Below are 15782 nucleotides of genomic sequence, written 5' to 3'. Positions count from 1 at the left end.
ACCTCACCCAGAGTTCCCCCACTATCTGTGACCCTCTACGGAGTATCATGACTTGTTCAAGATCACAATGCTAAAAAGGTCACATTTAAATTCAGATCTTTCCTACTCCAGGCCCAACTCTTTCCATTATACTATCTCACTGCTCTATAGAAAGAAATTATTTAAAGTAGTATCATTATGATGAAGTAGCTAGAAACCATGTTCTCTTGGGATCGTTTGAAAAAAGAATTGGACATTTTAAAAAGAAGCATGATGGTGGTCTTTTAAATATTTGGAGAATTGTCAAGGGAAAGGGGAACTATTTGTTATTTTGGATCTAGGATCCAAACATAGAGCATTACATGGAAATTGCAAAGAGACAAATCTTGATGCAATGTGAGAAAAAGCATCCTATTTAAAAGCTGTCCAAAAGTAAGATATGTTACTTCAATAGGTAGTGAATTATCCATTCCTGTAGTTCTTCAACTTGTGGTTGGATGATCACTTGATCAAAACGCTGTAGTAGAGATTCCACTAAGTATGTAATATTATTTTTAGTATTTTCTGAAGAGTTTCAATGAGAGAAATAAGCCTTTATCTTCCTGAAGCCTAATTCCTTGAGGATATAGTCTACACACACAAACACACACACACACACACACACACACACACACACACACACAGAGATATCTATATCTATCTATCTATCTATCTATCTATCTATCTATCTATCTATCTATCTCTATCTATATATATAGATATTTATTTACATTTATATTTATATTTCACTCAGTACTTAAAACAGTGTTTTTGAACAGAATAATCATTTAAGAAAGGTTTGTCCCCTTGAATTTTATTGAATGATGTTTTCCTTCTGAAATAGACATGTCATGAAAATTGCACAGAATTCAAGAACCACAAAGGTTAAGCAACAAAGAGAAATATTCTCAATATAGCTGTTTTTTAATGCAATAACAACTCATACGGTTGGGGATTTCCAGGCTTATGGTGCATGAGACCAGACTCGAGTGAAGTAAAAGAATTTACTCAATTTTAAAATAAAAAGTAAACGTTTATTTAATTCACCGAGAGATTTTAGTGGACAAAACTCCAAGATGGGATTAGAGTGTTCTGCCCATTTTTGATACAGTCAGAGTACTTAGTAATATGATCAGAGTTAGTTATTGAAGGCTTTGAAATAATAGAGACCTTTTGGGTTTGAATAGGCTTCAGTAAAGTTATAGAAAGTTTTATTGGTGATAGTTCAAATCTATAGAAAGCTTAACATTAATTCAGTTCTATTGAAAGTTAAGCTTTACAGTCACCAAAACCATTTGGTATTGGCTAAGAAATAGACCGGTAGATCAGTGGAACAGATTAGATACAAAGGACAAAAAAGGGTACATCTATAGCAATCTAATCTTTGACAAACCCAAAGATACCAACATTAGGGATAAAAATTCATTATTTGGAAAAAACTGTTGGGAAAACTGGAAATTAGTATGGCAGAAATTAGATATGGATCCACACTTAACACCATATACCAAGATAAGATCAAAATGGGTCCATGACTTAGGCATAAAGAATGCTATCATAAATAGATTAGAGGAACAGAGGATAGACTACCTCTCAAACCTGTGGAGGAGGAAGGAATTTATGACCAGAGGAGAACTAGAGATCATTATTGATCACAAAATAGAAGATTTTGATTACATCAAACTAAAAAGTTTCTGTACAAACAAGACTAATGCAAACAAGATTAGAAGGGAAGTAACAAATTGGGAAAATATTTTTAAAAGCAAAGGTTCTGACAAAGGTCTCATTTCTAAAATATATAGAGAACTGACTCTAATTTATAAGAAATCAAACCATTCTCCAATTGATAAATGGTCAAAGGAGACGAACAGACAATTTTCAGATGATGAAATTGAAACTATATCCACTCATATGAAAGTGTTCCAAATAACTACTGATCAGAGAAATGCAAATTAAGACAACTCTGAGATACCACTATACACCTGTCAGATTGGCTAAGATGACAGGAACAAATAATGATGAATGTTGGAGGGGATGTGGGAAAACTGGGACACTGATACATTGTTGGTGGAGTTGTGAAAGAATCCAGCCATTCTGGAGAGCAATTTGGAACTATGCCCCAAAAGTTATCAAACTGTGCATACCCTTTGACCCAGCATTGCTGTTATTGGGATTATATCCCAAAGAAATACTAAAGAGCGGAAAGGGACCTGTATGTGCCAAAATGTTTGTGGCAGCTCTTTTTGTTGTAGCTAGAAACTGGAAGTTGAATGGATGCCCATCAATTGGAGAATGGTTGGGTAAATTATGGTATATGAAGGTTATGGAATATTATTGCTCTGTAAGAAATGACCAGCAGGAGGAATACAGAGAGGCTTGGAGAGACTTACATCAACTGATGCTGAGTGAAATGAATAGAACCAGAAGATCGCTGTACACTTCAATACTGTATGAGGATGTATTCTGATGGAAGTGGAAATCTTCAACATAAAGAAAAACCAACTCACTTCCAGTTGATCAATGATGGACAGAGGTAGCTACACCCAGAGAAGAAACACAGGGAAGTGAATGTAAATTGTTAGCACTACTGTCTATCTACCCAGGTTACTTATACCTTCAGAATCTAATACTTAATGTGCAACAAGAAAATGGTATTTACACACATATATTGTATCTGGGTTTTACTGTAACACATGTAAAATGTATGGGATTGCCTGTCATCGGGGGGAGGGAATGGAGGGGGGGGATAATTTGGAAAAATGAATACAAGGGATAATATTATAAAAAAAATTACTCATGCATATATACTATGAAAAAAAATTCCAAATTAAAAAAAAAAGTTAAGCTTTAGTTCAGCTCTATAGAAAACTTGGGTAGTATCAGCTGAACTCTATAGAAAGGTTAATTAGTGGTACTTAACAGAGGTGGGGTTGGCTTCTAGGTCGAGGTTAAGGTCAGGGTAACTGACTTCTGATCCCTTCAATACCTCAAAGTATCAGGGTAAAAAGTTCTTTGACTGGCCAGTAGATGACAAAAATTGTGAGCAAGATGTTGTCCAGGTAAAAAAAGTTCATTTCAAGAAGCATACTTGATGAGGTCAGAAAATCACAGTAGAAAGTTGGAAATTAAAAGAAGATATTCTCATTCTTTATTATTATCTAGTTTTAAAAATTAGCCTAAACAATGATTGTAACAAGAATTTCCAAATTAGTATAGATATCAAGACTTATCATTGATGTCAGTCAATAAGCTTCTAGCCAAAGACATATTTCTAAGAGTGACAGGAGCATATCACATTTTCCCATTTCTAAAGTTTCATAAAAATCTTATCTCTCAAGGGCTTTCTGATGTCAGAAGCAGTCGTTAAAATTCTTTGGAACTCAGAGAGAGGGGGGAGCATAATTTATTGCCTGATATCCTGAATTTTGTCAGGTTTCTTCAAGATACATCTGTACACCAAATGAAAATGCAAGGCATCTCAATGGATAGTACATCATTTGATTTGGGAAATTTAATAGAAGATTTATTCCTGTTTAGTTCCTTTTCTTTTGAAATTCAAGCACTTACTCCATTTGCACAATCCAAGATAGAGTTATGAACTTCCCAAACTCACATTAAAAACTTAAGCACAAGGACAGGTAGGTGGTGTAATGGATATAGCACCAGCCCTGAAGTCAGGAGGACATTAGTTGAAATCTGGCCTCAGACACTTAATACTTCCTGGCTGTGTGACCCTGGGGAAGTTACTTAACTACAATTGCTTCAGGGGAAAAAAAAAAACAAAAAAAAAACAAACTTAAGCACAAAATGTACTATTCTGAATTTAAATTTTTAAATTGTCATCATTTACTCAATTTGAAGGGAAACATTTAGGAATATTTGCCTTAAATTATAATACATATCATAATGAGTATGACACATTTCTACATAACACTTCAAGGTTTACAAAGCTCTTTATACACATTAACCTTTTAAATCTTACTGCAACCCTTTGAATACACCAGTTTCCTGATGACATTAAAGACTATATGCATTCAACACCTTTCCCATTGAGCTGACAGACTCTTAAGTGTTTTTATTCAGCTGCTCAAGTGCAGAAGAATGTCCCAGAAAGTGTCATAAAATTTAAATAGCCCTGCCAGATGAATACAGACTACAAAAAGACAAGATCAGAGAGGCTAGAATTTAAATCTGAAAAGAATCATATAAGATCATTTATATAAAGCTGAATGATCCCTCAAGGATCATTTTTTAAAATTCATGCTTGATTTCAGGGATGAACCAGTAATATTTAATAACCAGTTCATCAAAAATGTATGTATGACACAATTTTACCTTTAATCTATATTACTGATATTTTTCCATCACTTTCTTAAACTTATGCAATTAACAGAACAATAAATCAAGCCCTGATATATAGCATTTGACAATTTCCAAGGTAAAAATACTCATATTAATTAAAAATTTATGAGCCAGTTTGACTTAGCTCCAAGAATACCCTGAATCATGCCTGATAAAGTGAGTTGCCCAAATCACACAAGTAGAAAGAATGATGAGACTTGAGCAGTGGCTCTTTGCAATCACTGTTCTTTCTACGGTGCCATGATACCTCAGAGAATGTCTAGTCTGATCTATTTTTATTGCTGAGGAAACTGAGGTCCCCAACAGTGAAGTAATTGTATGTGGTCACTGACATAGCAAGAGAAAAAGTCAGAGCTGGATCCTAATTCCTTTGATTTTCCATCCAATGTTTTTCCTTTCTCATTATATGTGTGGAGGGGAGAAAATGACTCTTACATTCTAATACTATATGTCCTACATGAATTGGTCACACAGTAGATATTTGCTGAGATCAGCTATTCAGATTTAAAGCTAAGCTGGCAGGAAATGTCTATTTATTTGGAAGTATATACAGAATGTAGCAAGTGATTTCTGAATCCAATAAATATAAGTAATAAAATGTACAGGCATAAGCCAGTTTCTAAATATGGATCCTTGGGGACAATTCTCAAGTGATTACACAGGATGAGATTAGAGTACACATATTTCTCCAAAATTAATTGTTATTAGTGACATTTAAGGAACATTTCCAAAAAAGACATAATACAAACCAAGTATTTTTGGATAGCAAAAATAATCATGGTTAAGCTTATAATTGCAACCAAAACACCAAGGGAGGTCTTACAGTATTATTTTCTCTGAGTGTGCTATTCTTAAAGCATACAAAAGAAGGTAAGGAATAATGTCCATGGCTTCCTGAAAATGGAGGGGGAAAAATAGCTTATTAGTCTATTCACATTCTGGAACAGTTTAGATTGATTACTTTAGAGATTTCTATAGAACATTTCCATCTTAACCATTTGTTGTTTGTTTGTTTTTATTTTGGGTTTTTTATTTGTTTGTTAGAAACACATCTTTTATCTGTAGAACAGATCTACCACAAGGAAAACAAAATTTTGGTATATCACTTGAGGGAACTGAATGTCAAAGATTTCTTACAAGAAAGTTTATGTGGACTTCAATGCCATTCTAAATGTTCATTGGCAGCTATTCATTGGAACTCTCAGTAAAAAGAAAGAGATATGTAACAGCCCAGAAGCCAATTAATTTCAATTCAACAAAGATTTATTAAGTACCTGTGTCAAAGTAGCATAGCAAAGTGAACACATCTGTATCAAATACAGATAGACCCAGATTCAAATACAGATAGACCTAGGTAAGAGACTCTGCCTCTTACACAGATTGTCTATTTATCATAGGTAAATTAAACAAACTCTAGGTGTTCTAGGTAACTCTCTAACACTATATGTTGCAGAGAAGGTGTTAACTTCTATTGGTAGAGGAAACTAATTCAGTTCTATCTTCAATAGACCTAGATATTCACAGATCTGATTTTTACCAAATCCCAGGCATGGTGTTTACAATCTCTTGGAGCAAAAGAGGAAAAGTCACAGGAAGTAACATGATATTCAGATATACAAAATAATCCAAAATTACAATAGGAGTTCTGGGGGGGAAATACCTCATGTATTTATTACATTGCCAAATAAAAATTAAGCCTTGACTTCCCAATCTTATATTAGTTATATAAAACCACCATAAACACTGACTTCAAAATTGTCTTTTTTTTTACTTGCATATTTTGATCACTAACATTCATTATTAAATTATTAAATATATATATATATATATACATATATATACATACATATGTAACTTCATATCAAAAGCTGCAAGGGCAAGGAAAATAATCATTTGAAGGAAATGCCCTATGTAATAATTGCTTAATTATTCTAAAGCTTTGAATGCTAAAAGAACCAAAGAACTATCTTGCCATCTAAAAATTTGAATTCAGCTTATATAACATCCTCCACAAATAATCATCCAACTTTTTGTTATGATTCTGTGTACTTACAGTAACTATTTCCCACATTTTTTCACATGTCTTTCTTCCTCACATTGATCCAGTGACCTGTTCTCTTAAGCGTTTCATAAGAAACTCCATCTCTAGACTGCTTTTTCTCAGGCATTTTCTTCATACCTGAACTATTCCCCCTCCCCTACTCTGCCTCCTAAATTCCCTGTCTTTCTTTAAAACCAACCAAAATCTCACATTCTATAAGAAACATCTCTTAACCCTTTAAATTCCAATTTAATTTCCAATTTAATTTTAATTTTCCCTCTTTTGTTTTCTATTTATCATGAAAAATCAAGCTTTGTATATATTTGTTTACATTGATGTCTCTCTGATTAATTTGTAAGCTTTTTGAGAGCAGAAACTTTCTTTTACATCTTTGTATATGCCTATATACTATGGCCTGGAATGTAATAGATCTTTGTAAATGTTTATTTGAGTGAATTTAATTGCTTCATAGAATACATGATTTCCTTCAAATACACTTTTCTATATGAAGCTTGCTCTGACTCTCTGAGTTATAAACATCCTCTCCAAACTACCATTTATTCACTTTTTATATAACCCATACATACTTATAAATAGAATGTTTTCTCCACCATTAGAAAATAAGCTCATTGAGTGCAGAACGGTTTGCCTTTTATCTTGGAACCCACATACTTAGCACCATCTGCTATGTGAATTATATTGATAAGCCATTTTTGTCTGTTAAAATTGTCTGTTAAAAATTAACAAATTTATTTGCATATTGATGAATGCATATTGATTTATTAATGATTGATTTAGTTCAAGAATAAATATTTTTCATTTCAAGGACTCTACTAGCAATCTAATGAAGTCTTGGGATACCTTCTTAAAATAATATTTAAAGCACATAAAATAAAAGAAAATTGAAATGAATGCAATTATATTGAAATAGAAATGTAAATTCTCTAGCTTCAAGTTCTTGGTTAAGTTCTTGGTCTAACTAATTCCAGACCCTGCATCCATCTGTCCTGCAGTTGCCTCTATTCTTTATATGGATCAGCTCGATATGAACTTAAGACAGAGCCTTCCTTTTTGTGAATTAATCTACTGTGTCAGGAACTGTGTCCTGGGGTTGAACTTAATTTGCCAGTGAGTGAGGACAAGCTTACTTAAGGGACTACATTTAGTTGATCACAGAACAAAATTCATATTTACCATGATGGACATATGAGAGTATATTTGTTATCTGTCCCACTGATGGACTTCCTCTTTTTTTCCCTTCCTCTATTTCTCACTTGCTACAGAGCAATAATAAAATTAATACTTCCATTGCTTCATGAAAAGTCATGACAACTGACTGCCTTGTGATTCTACCCATTATTCCTCTGATTGTGCAGACAAAAACCTCCTTCACTGGACACCTTTCCCTTTTTTGTATTGTCATTATCAATTAGAATCTAACTTCTTTCAGGCAATTTTCTGTCTTTGAATCTTCAAAACCTAGTATAATTTCTGATACAAAATAGGTGCTTAGTAAATACTCATTAACTTATTCATTCATTAATTCATGAAATCTGCAGATCTTTAGTGAGAAAGAACTTCCTAGCTTTTAAGGAAAGCTGTGAGTTAGTTCTATTTTTTAAGAATTCTTTACAGTTATCGAATCTGCCTATCTCACATTTTCAATCATTGATTTGAACTCTCCCTTCAGAGACTTCCTTAACACTTTAAAACAAATACTTTTTAAAAAGGCAGCATAATATAAGAGAAAGACCCTTATATTTAGTGTCAGAGAACTTGGATTCAAATCCCATTTTTGTTTCTTACTATTTGTGTGGTTTGGGCAAATGGCCCTACCCATTTACTCCTTATTTTCCTCAAATCTAAAATGAAGAGAAAGAATTAATGAGTTTTTAAGATATTTCATGACTTTAAATTAATAATCTAATGACTATAGCTATCTATTCTAGAAGCAGAAGTGTCCTGGAGTCAGCTCTGGAACTTAAAGTTTTGGAGTGAATACTTCAAAAATCTCTCTTTCATAGTCCAGTAGCAAAACAAAAGTCAGGAAGACTGGCAATTATCAGTGATGCAATGCATGACTTTGATGTCTTCGATGTCTGACCAAACTCTCATCCTGCTCCTGCTTCTGCTATTCTCATGTGCTTGGGATAGATATTCCCCTGACTATGAGACTTAGCACTTTGTACAACTCTTTCTCCCTTAAATCCAATTCACACATGAACCAAGACATTACCCCATGATCATATTGTTTCTCTTCCAAATGAAGTACATATGACATCTAATAAAGTTGAATTTGTTAACCAAAATTCAGGTCTTTACATCTATTCCTATTATGATTCATCATTAAAATGTATCTTCTAGTTGATGTGATATGCCCATGATATTATGCAGATTTAGTAGATCCCTAGTCTAAGAACTATTTAATATGCAAATTATACACATTACACAATTTGATATTGGAAATATCCCTGTGAAACAGTCAATAAAAGTATGATTGTTTCCATTCTACAAATAAGGAAATTTAGGAGCAGAGAGATTATGTAAATTGTCTAAATTAGTGACATAGGTCTTAAGAGATCCCCGACTGGAACTTAGTTTGTCACTAAATCCACTGGTTCTTTCTGTTATGCCAACAAAATAGTAAATTTTATTTAATTTACTCTCTCAGGTTGTGATGACAAGGATAAAAAGGCAGTTGCATATTTTAATAATGACCTCCATCACCCTGAAGTTCTTTTATAGAGAAAGGTGAACCATTGTTTCACATTTCTTCCCAAGATTAAATAAAAGATGAAAGATTTAAATATTTTGGATATCTAATAAGAAACACTTCTATATCAAGAGGCAATGTTATATAATAAAAAACAAAAAAACAAAACAAAACACTGAATTTGGTACCAATCCAGAGTACCTGGGTTTACATCCTGATTCAAGTACTTATCATCTGCATGTCTTTAAGCCACTTAATATTCCTGAGTCTCCATTTTCACATCTGTTAAAAAATAATGAGGAAGGACATAATGATGGAATTGAAGATCTCTAATATCCCTTTCAGCTCTAAAGCTATGAGGTTAGGAATGATAACTTGAATATTGAATGGGGAACTGAGTGAGGTTACAAAACATAAGTTTTCTGAGGCTCTTTTTTAAAAGATTATCATTCTTGAGTTAAATGTGACCTTTTATGAGAAAGGAGACTGGATCACATGACTTCCTAATGTCTTCAACTCTAAAGATTCCCAGATTCTCAATCTGTAAGAATACATTTTTTTCCTGTAACAATATAGATAAGTATTTGTGATCAAACCATAATAAACAGTGCCATCTACTGACTGCATTGTGTAATTGGGGGGAAAATAGAAGAGAGAAGAGAGAAGAGACCAGAGACAGAGACAGAGAGAAAGAAACAGAGGCAGAGAGAGAGACAAAGAAGACAGAGACAGAAGCAGAGAGAAAGGGAGGGAGGGAGAGACAGAGAGAAGATGAGGAAGAAAGGAAAGAAGGGAAAGAGGGAGGGAGAAAAGAAAAAGGGAGGGAGGGAAGAAGAAGAGGAGGAAAGAAGGGAAGAATTGAACTGCAGACATAGAGCAATCATAGGGATGAAACCAACAATTCCAAAGCACTTAATAGAATTTATAAGTGCTACTGTTAAGAGGTCAGATTATACTTGAGATAATGAAAGACTGAAGGAGATGGGTAGAGGGAATATTTATATTTAATATTTATTATAGGAATGAAATATTAATAGCCTTTAAATTTTCTCAGGCAATTATTATTAATGCCATATAGACTTTACACCAAAGATTTAAGCAGAGAGTTTGAGAAACACCTGTGTAATCCAATCACCTCATTTTTTCTAGGTAAGAAGACTAAAGCTCAGAGAATCAAAATTACTTTTTCTTTTTTTTTTTAATATATTTATTTAAAGTTTTGAGTTCCAAATTCTATATCTCCCTCCCTAAGTAACCAGATATAAATTATACATTTGCAATTACGTAAAATATTTCCAAATAGTCATTTTTATACAAGAAAACTCAAGTAAAAAGAAAAAATAAAATAAAGTGAAAAATAGCATGCTTCAGTCTGTATTCATTCAATACCAGTTCTTTTTCTGGAGGCAGATAGTATTCTTCATTAGTTCTTTAGGAATGTCTTGGATCACTGTATTGCTGAGAATAGATAAACCATTTACAATCCTTCATCCAAAAATATTGTTGTTAATGTGTACACCATTATTCTAGTTCTATTCATTTCACTATGTATCAGTCATGTAAGTCTTTCCAGGTTTTTCTGAAATCATACTGCTTGGCATTTATTATAGCACAAAAATATATTCCATTACAATCATATCACAGCTTATTTAGCCATCCCTTAGTTGATGGGTATCCTTTTGATTTCCAATTCTTAGCCATTACAAAAAAGCTGTTATAAATATTTTAGACAAATAGATCATTTTCCCATTTTTTGGATGTCTGCAATATAGAACAAGAGATGGCGTTACTGCATCAGAGAGTATGCACAGTTTTATAGTCATTTGGGCATAGTTCCAAATTGCTCTCCAGAATGGTTGGATCAGTCCATAACTCTATCAAAAATACATTAGTGTCCTAGTCCTCCCAAATCCCCTTCAACATCCAAAACTTTCCTTTTTTGTAATATTAGCCAAAATGATTAGTGAGAAGTAGTGCCTCAGAATTGTGTGTTCATATAGTTTCTGGATTTGTCTTGGCAGATAGACTCCCAAGTATTTTATATTGTCTATAGCATTTAAAATGGAATTTCTCTATCTCTTGCTATTGGAGTTTGCTGGTAATATATAGAAATTCTGGTAATTATGTGAGTTTATTTTATATCCTAAAAGTTGATTAAAATTTTTAGTAATTTCAATTAGTATTTTAGTTGATTATCTAGGATTTCTAAGTATAACATCACACCATCCAGAAAGAATGACAGTTTTGTTTCCTTATTGTCTATTCTAATTCCTTTATTCTTTTTCTGCTCTTATTATTAAAGCTAATGGTCCAAGATATTTGAGTTATTTCTTTTTGACTGCTTGTAGTATTTCTTCCTTGATCTGTGAGCTCTGGAATTTGGCTTTGATGTTTTTAGGATTTTCATTTAGGGATGTCTAGCTAGTGATAGGTGGATTCTTTCAATTTTCATTTTGTCCTCAGATTCTAATATATCAAAATAGTTTCTCTAATAAATTCTTGAAAGATGTCCACATTTTTGTATTGTTTTGTTTTGTTTTTGATCATGGCTTTTAGGTCATTCAATAATTCTTATACTATTTCTTTTGGATCTATTTTCTAGGTCAATTGGAAAAACAACAAGAAATTTCATATTTTCTTCTATTTTTGCTTTACTTTTTTGATTTTTGTTTTATAGAGTCATTAGTTTCCAGTTGTTCAATTTTAAATTTTCTGGAATTATTTTCTTCAGTGAGCTTTTATACTTCATTTTCCATTTGGTCAATTCTAAATTCTAGGAAGTTATTTTCTTTGATAAATTTTGTATATCTTTTCCCATGCTAGTGAGTCTTTTCTCATGATTATCTTGCATTATTCTCATTTCTTCTCCCAATTTTTCTTCTACTTCTTTAATTTGCATCTTAAAATACTTTCAAAGATCTTTTAGGAATTCTTTTTGGGTCTAAGACTAAATTAATTTTTTTGAGGCTTTGCATGTAGCCATATTGACACTATTGTTTTCTTCTAAGTCTATGCCTTGATCTTCCCTATCTACTTAACTTTCTACAATTAAGCTCTTTTTTTTAAAAGTTATTATTTTTACCCAATTTTTCTGTCTTTTTTTGTGATGCTGTTTTTATGAGAGTTGGGATCTGTTCCTTCACTGTCCCAAGCTTTGTTTTCTGTTGGTTGTTTGTTTGCTTTTTTTGTTTGTTTTTTGTTCTTTTTCCTGAGGCTCTGGCTTCTGGTTTTAAGGCACTTCAGGACTCGGCTGCTTGCTTTCTCTGAAAGGTTTCTTACAGCTTGTACTGAGAGGTAGAGCCTCCCTTTGGTCTCACATAGGTGTGGGGATAAGCTCCTGGCCTACTCTATGAGTGGTACCTTGCTTCTGAGTTGCTATGGTAACAGAGTCTTTCAGATTCCTGGCTCTGAAGGAGAGATCATGTTGTTGGTCTGCCCCAGAGGTAGGGTGTTGTTGCTGGGTTGCTATTGGAAACAGGGTCTCTCTGTTGGTAGTTCCAAGGATAGAGTTTTGTTGTTAGCCAGCCCTGGGGTGGGACTTCATTACATATCAACAATAGGATAAGGCTTTTGCTGGTGGCTTTTGCTTGAGATAGGGTCACTGGGGTGGAACTTTGCACTCTGCATAGACTGCTTACTTGCCTCAGAGTTGGCTGGTTGGCAGGAGGAGAGACCTTGCTGATGGATTGTCCCAGGTTTGGAGCCTTGCTGAAGACTCCCTACTATGAGACTATTGCTATTGCTGTTGCTATTGTACCTTCTTCCCTTCCCTACCATAGTAAGACAAAACTTTTCTGTCATTCTTGGAAGCTATTTCTTTTCTCCTAGATCAATTCTAAGTCATCTTTCTAGTTGTTTGTAGGAGAATTTGGGAGAGCTTTAAAGGGTCTTTCTTCTCTTTGCCTTCTTGGCAACAGAAGTTCTAAAATAACTTCCAATGATTTGAAATCAGTTTTTCAATGAGTTGAATTGTGAACTAGAACTTGGAACTAAATAAGAAACCAGTTCATATTTATATATCCCTTAGGAGAAAAGCCTGACAAAGTTGGTTAAGGAAATTATATAAAATCACAGTTAAGAAATCCTTAGCATAAAATTTTAGAAGAATATAGTATTCAAAAAATGACTAACATAGAAATATGTAAGAAAATCAGCATAAAAAATCACCAACTTAAGAGTTAGAAGAACTAGTCTCAAGTGCCAGGTCTGCTACTAAAAAGTATTTAGATATTAGGCAAACTATTTATATCTGAGCTTCAGTTTCTACGTCTGTAAAATGAAAATCTTATGCTAGATCTCTTCATGCTTTAATTCTCTATGACCTTATGTTCTTTGCTTTCATACCATAGAATGGGAATGTTTCCTGAAAATACAATTCTTTCTCCAACATCACATGAACAGGCCTATATTTTAAGACCTCCCAGCAATGTGGTAAAAAAAAAAAAGACTGAAGATTTTAAAAAATTATTTTGTTGACTTTTCTCCTGAATGAACAGCTGATCAAAATAGATGTTTTGTTGTTCTTCAATTGTTTCAGTCATGTCAGACTCTTTGTGATTCCATTTGAGATATTTGTGACAAAGATGCTGAAGTGGTTTACCATTTTCTTATTCAGTTCATTTTACAGATGATGAAACTGAGGCAGATTTAAGTCACTTATTCAGGGTCACACAGCTAATAAGTGTACAGATTTGAACTCATGTCTCTAATTCCAGGCCCAGTATACCATCCATCATACCACCTATCTGCCCATAGACATATTTTTACTTAAATAAAATAAATCCAAGAAAAATTGCTTTCTAAGAATTCAATTATATCTTCAAGACTATTCTGCATAATGTTTTTATTTTTTATTTTTTGTGAGGCAATTGGGATTAAATGACTTGACCAAAATACACGGGTAGTGATTAACTGTCTGAGGTTGAATTTGAACTCAGATCCTCCTGAGTCTAGTGTGGCTGCTCTATACATTGTTCCATGTAGTTACCCCCATCTATATGACTTTTGACTAGAAGTTACATACATTGATTTGATACATTTAAGTAAGATCGTGGTGAAACAAGGTTGCCCACTATTACTATTATTATTCAATATTGTATTTAAATGTTACTTTAGCAATAAGAGAAGATACATTTAAATAATTGCAGTACATCAGACAGAATAGTTACCTCAAAGTAAGGAACACATGTGTTTTAGTCCATCCTCTGACACATACTGCTATTTGACCCTGGATGAGTCATTCTTAGTGCTCAGCCCAGACAATTCTTGAGAGCTATCAATTAGAGAGAAGATATATGCAGACTTTCATCATTAGAGCCAGCCCCTTACTAGATTCTCCATATACCAGTGAAATATCAATTCTGATCTCTATCCCTATTTTAGATTACAAATTGCTATCTTAAAACTGATGCGACCATGTCATACCTTCACTGAAAAAAAGTCATCAGTGCCTATCTGCTGTTTCTAGAATAAAAAAAAAAATCCTCAGCCTGGCTTTAATACCTTTCACAGCATGGTTCCACATACTTTTCTATTCTTGTTTCATATTAATTATTCTCCCTAGCACTCTTTACACACTCTCCTTTCCAGTCAAATTTTCCTACCAGCTATTTCTCATAAAGAACATCCCACCTCCCATTTCTGTGCCTGAGGAATATATATATATATATATATACATATATATATATATATATATATGTATATATATATATATATATATATATATACACACATACGTATATATACAGAAAGAGATACACACATATACATATGTATATGCATGTACATATGTGTATATGCATATGTATATACACACATGTGTGGGCTCACATGTGTGTATGTATATCTGTATTGTGGATAAGTAGATAAGTGTATAGATGAGGTAGATAGATAAATATGTATATATATATATATGTGTGTTTATTCATATATGTATGAATAGATAGATAAAACAAACAAGTGGGTCCTCTTCTATTTGTAATACATTCTTTTTCAGACTATTATTTTTTCTATTTCTTTAGTTCTCAGGGTTATTGTGAGGAACACATTAAGATAATACATATAAAGCACTTTTTAAGGTTATTTGAATTTGAAAAATGAATAGCTAGAGATGGACAATGCTTAAATGAGAGGAAATGGTGGAAAGAGGAGAAAATTAAAAATTGGAATGGGTAGAAAATTTCATTCCATATACTTCTGCTGAAGTTTCTTAAACTAACCTACTCAGTTGTCACCTGCACTCCTATTTTCATTGCTTAATTGTCTCTCTTTTTATGGGGTTTTTATGTACTCTTTCTTCTTAAAATGTCCAGGGATAGTGGTCTTCTGACTGCTCTACAGACAAGATACTCCATCTTGTTACAGTCATCTTCTCTGCCTATCCCCCATGCTTGAAATCCTCAATTCTAACTACTAAATTCCTTGGCTTCCTTTAAATCCCAACTAAAACACATTTTTACAGTAAATCTTTTTCAAATTCTCTTAATTCTAGTATCTTTCTTCTGTAAAATATTTTCTATGTATCTTATGTATAGTTTGCTTTGCATATATCTATTTGCATATATTTCCCACTTTATACAATAAAGTTTCTTTTTTGCATCCCCAGTACTAAGCATGGTACCTGGTACAAAGTATCCCTTATAATTTATTGAC

General features: G+C 33.1%; 1 long non-coding RNA gene across 1 annotated transcript in view; it reads right to left on the bottom strand.

Moving 5' to 3' along the window:
- The window catches only part of LOC141541201 (uncharacterized), a 101433-nt gene extending 98887 nt beyond the window's left edge, over positions 1 to 2546 (bottom strand). Inside the window, exon 1 of the long non-coding RNA XR_012481681.1 lies at positions 2406 to 2546. This is a non-coding gene — a long non-coding RNA (uncharacterized LOC141541201). The remainder of the gene's footprint in view (positions 1 to 2405) is intronic.
- Positions 2547 to 15782: the final 13236 nt, after the last annotated feature.

This window comes from Sminthopsis crassicaudata, chromosome 4, assembly GCF_048593235.1.
Source record: "Sminthopsis crassicaudata isolate SCR6 chromosome 4, ASM4859323v1, whole genome shotgun sequence".
Classification (NCBI taxonomy): Eukaryota; Metazoa; Chordata; class Mammalia; order Dasyuromorphia; family Dasyuridae; genus Sminthopsis; species Sminthopsis crassicaudata.
The sequence above is the reverse complement of the archived record's forward strand: the minus strand, read 5'-3'. Positions and strand labels throughout refer to the sequence as shown.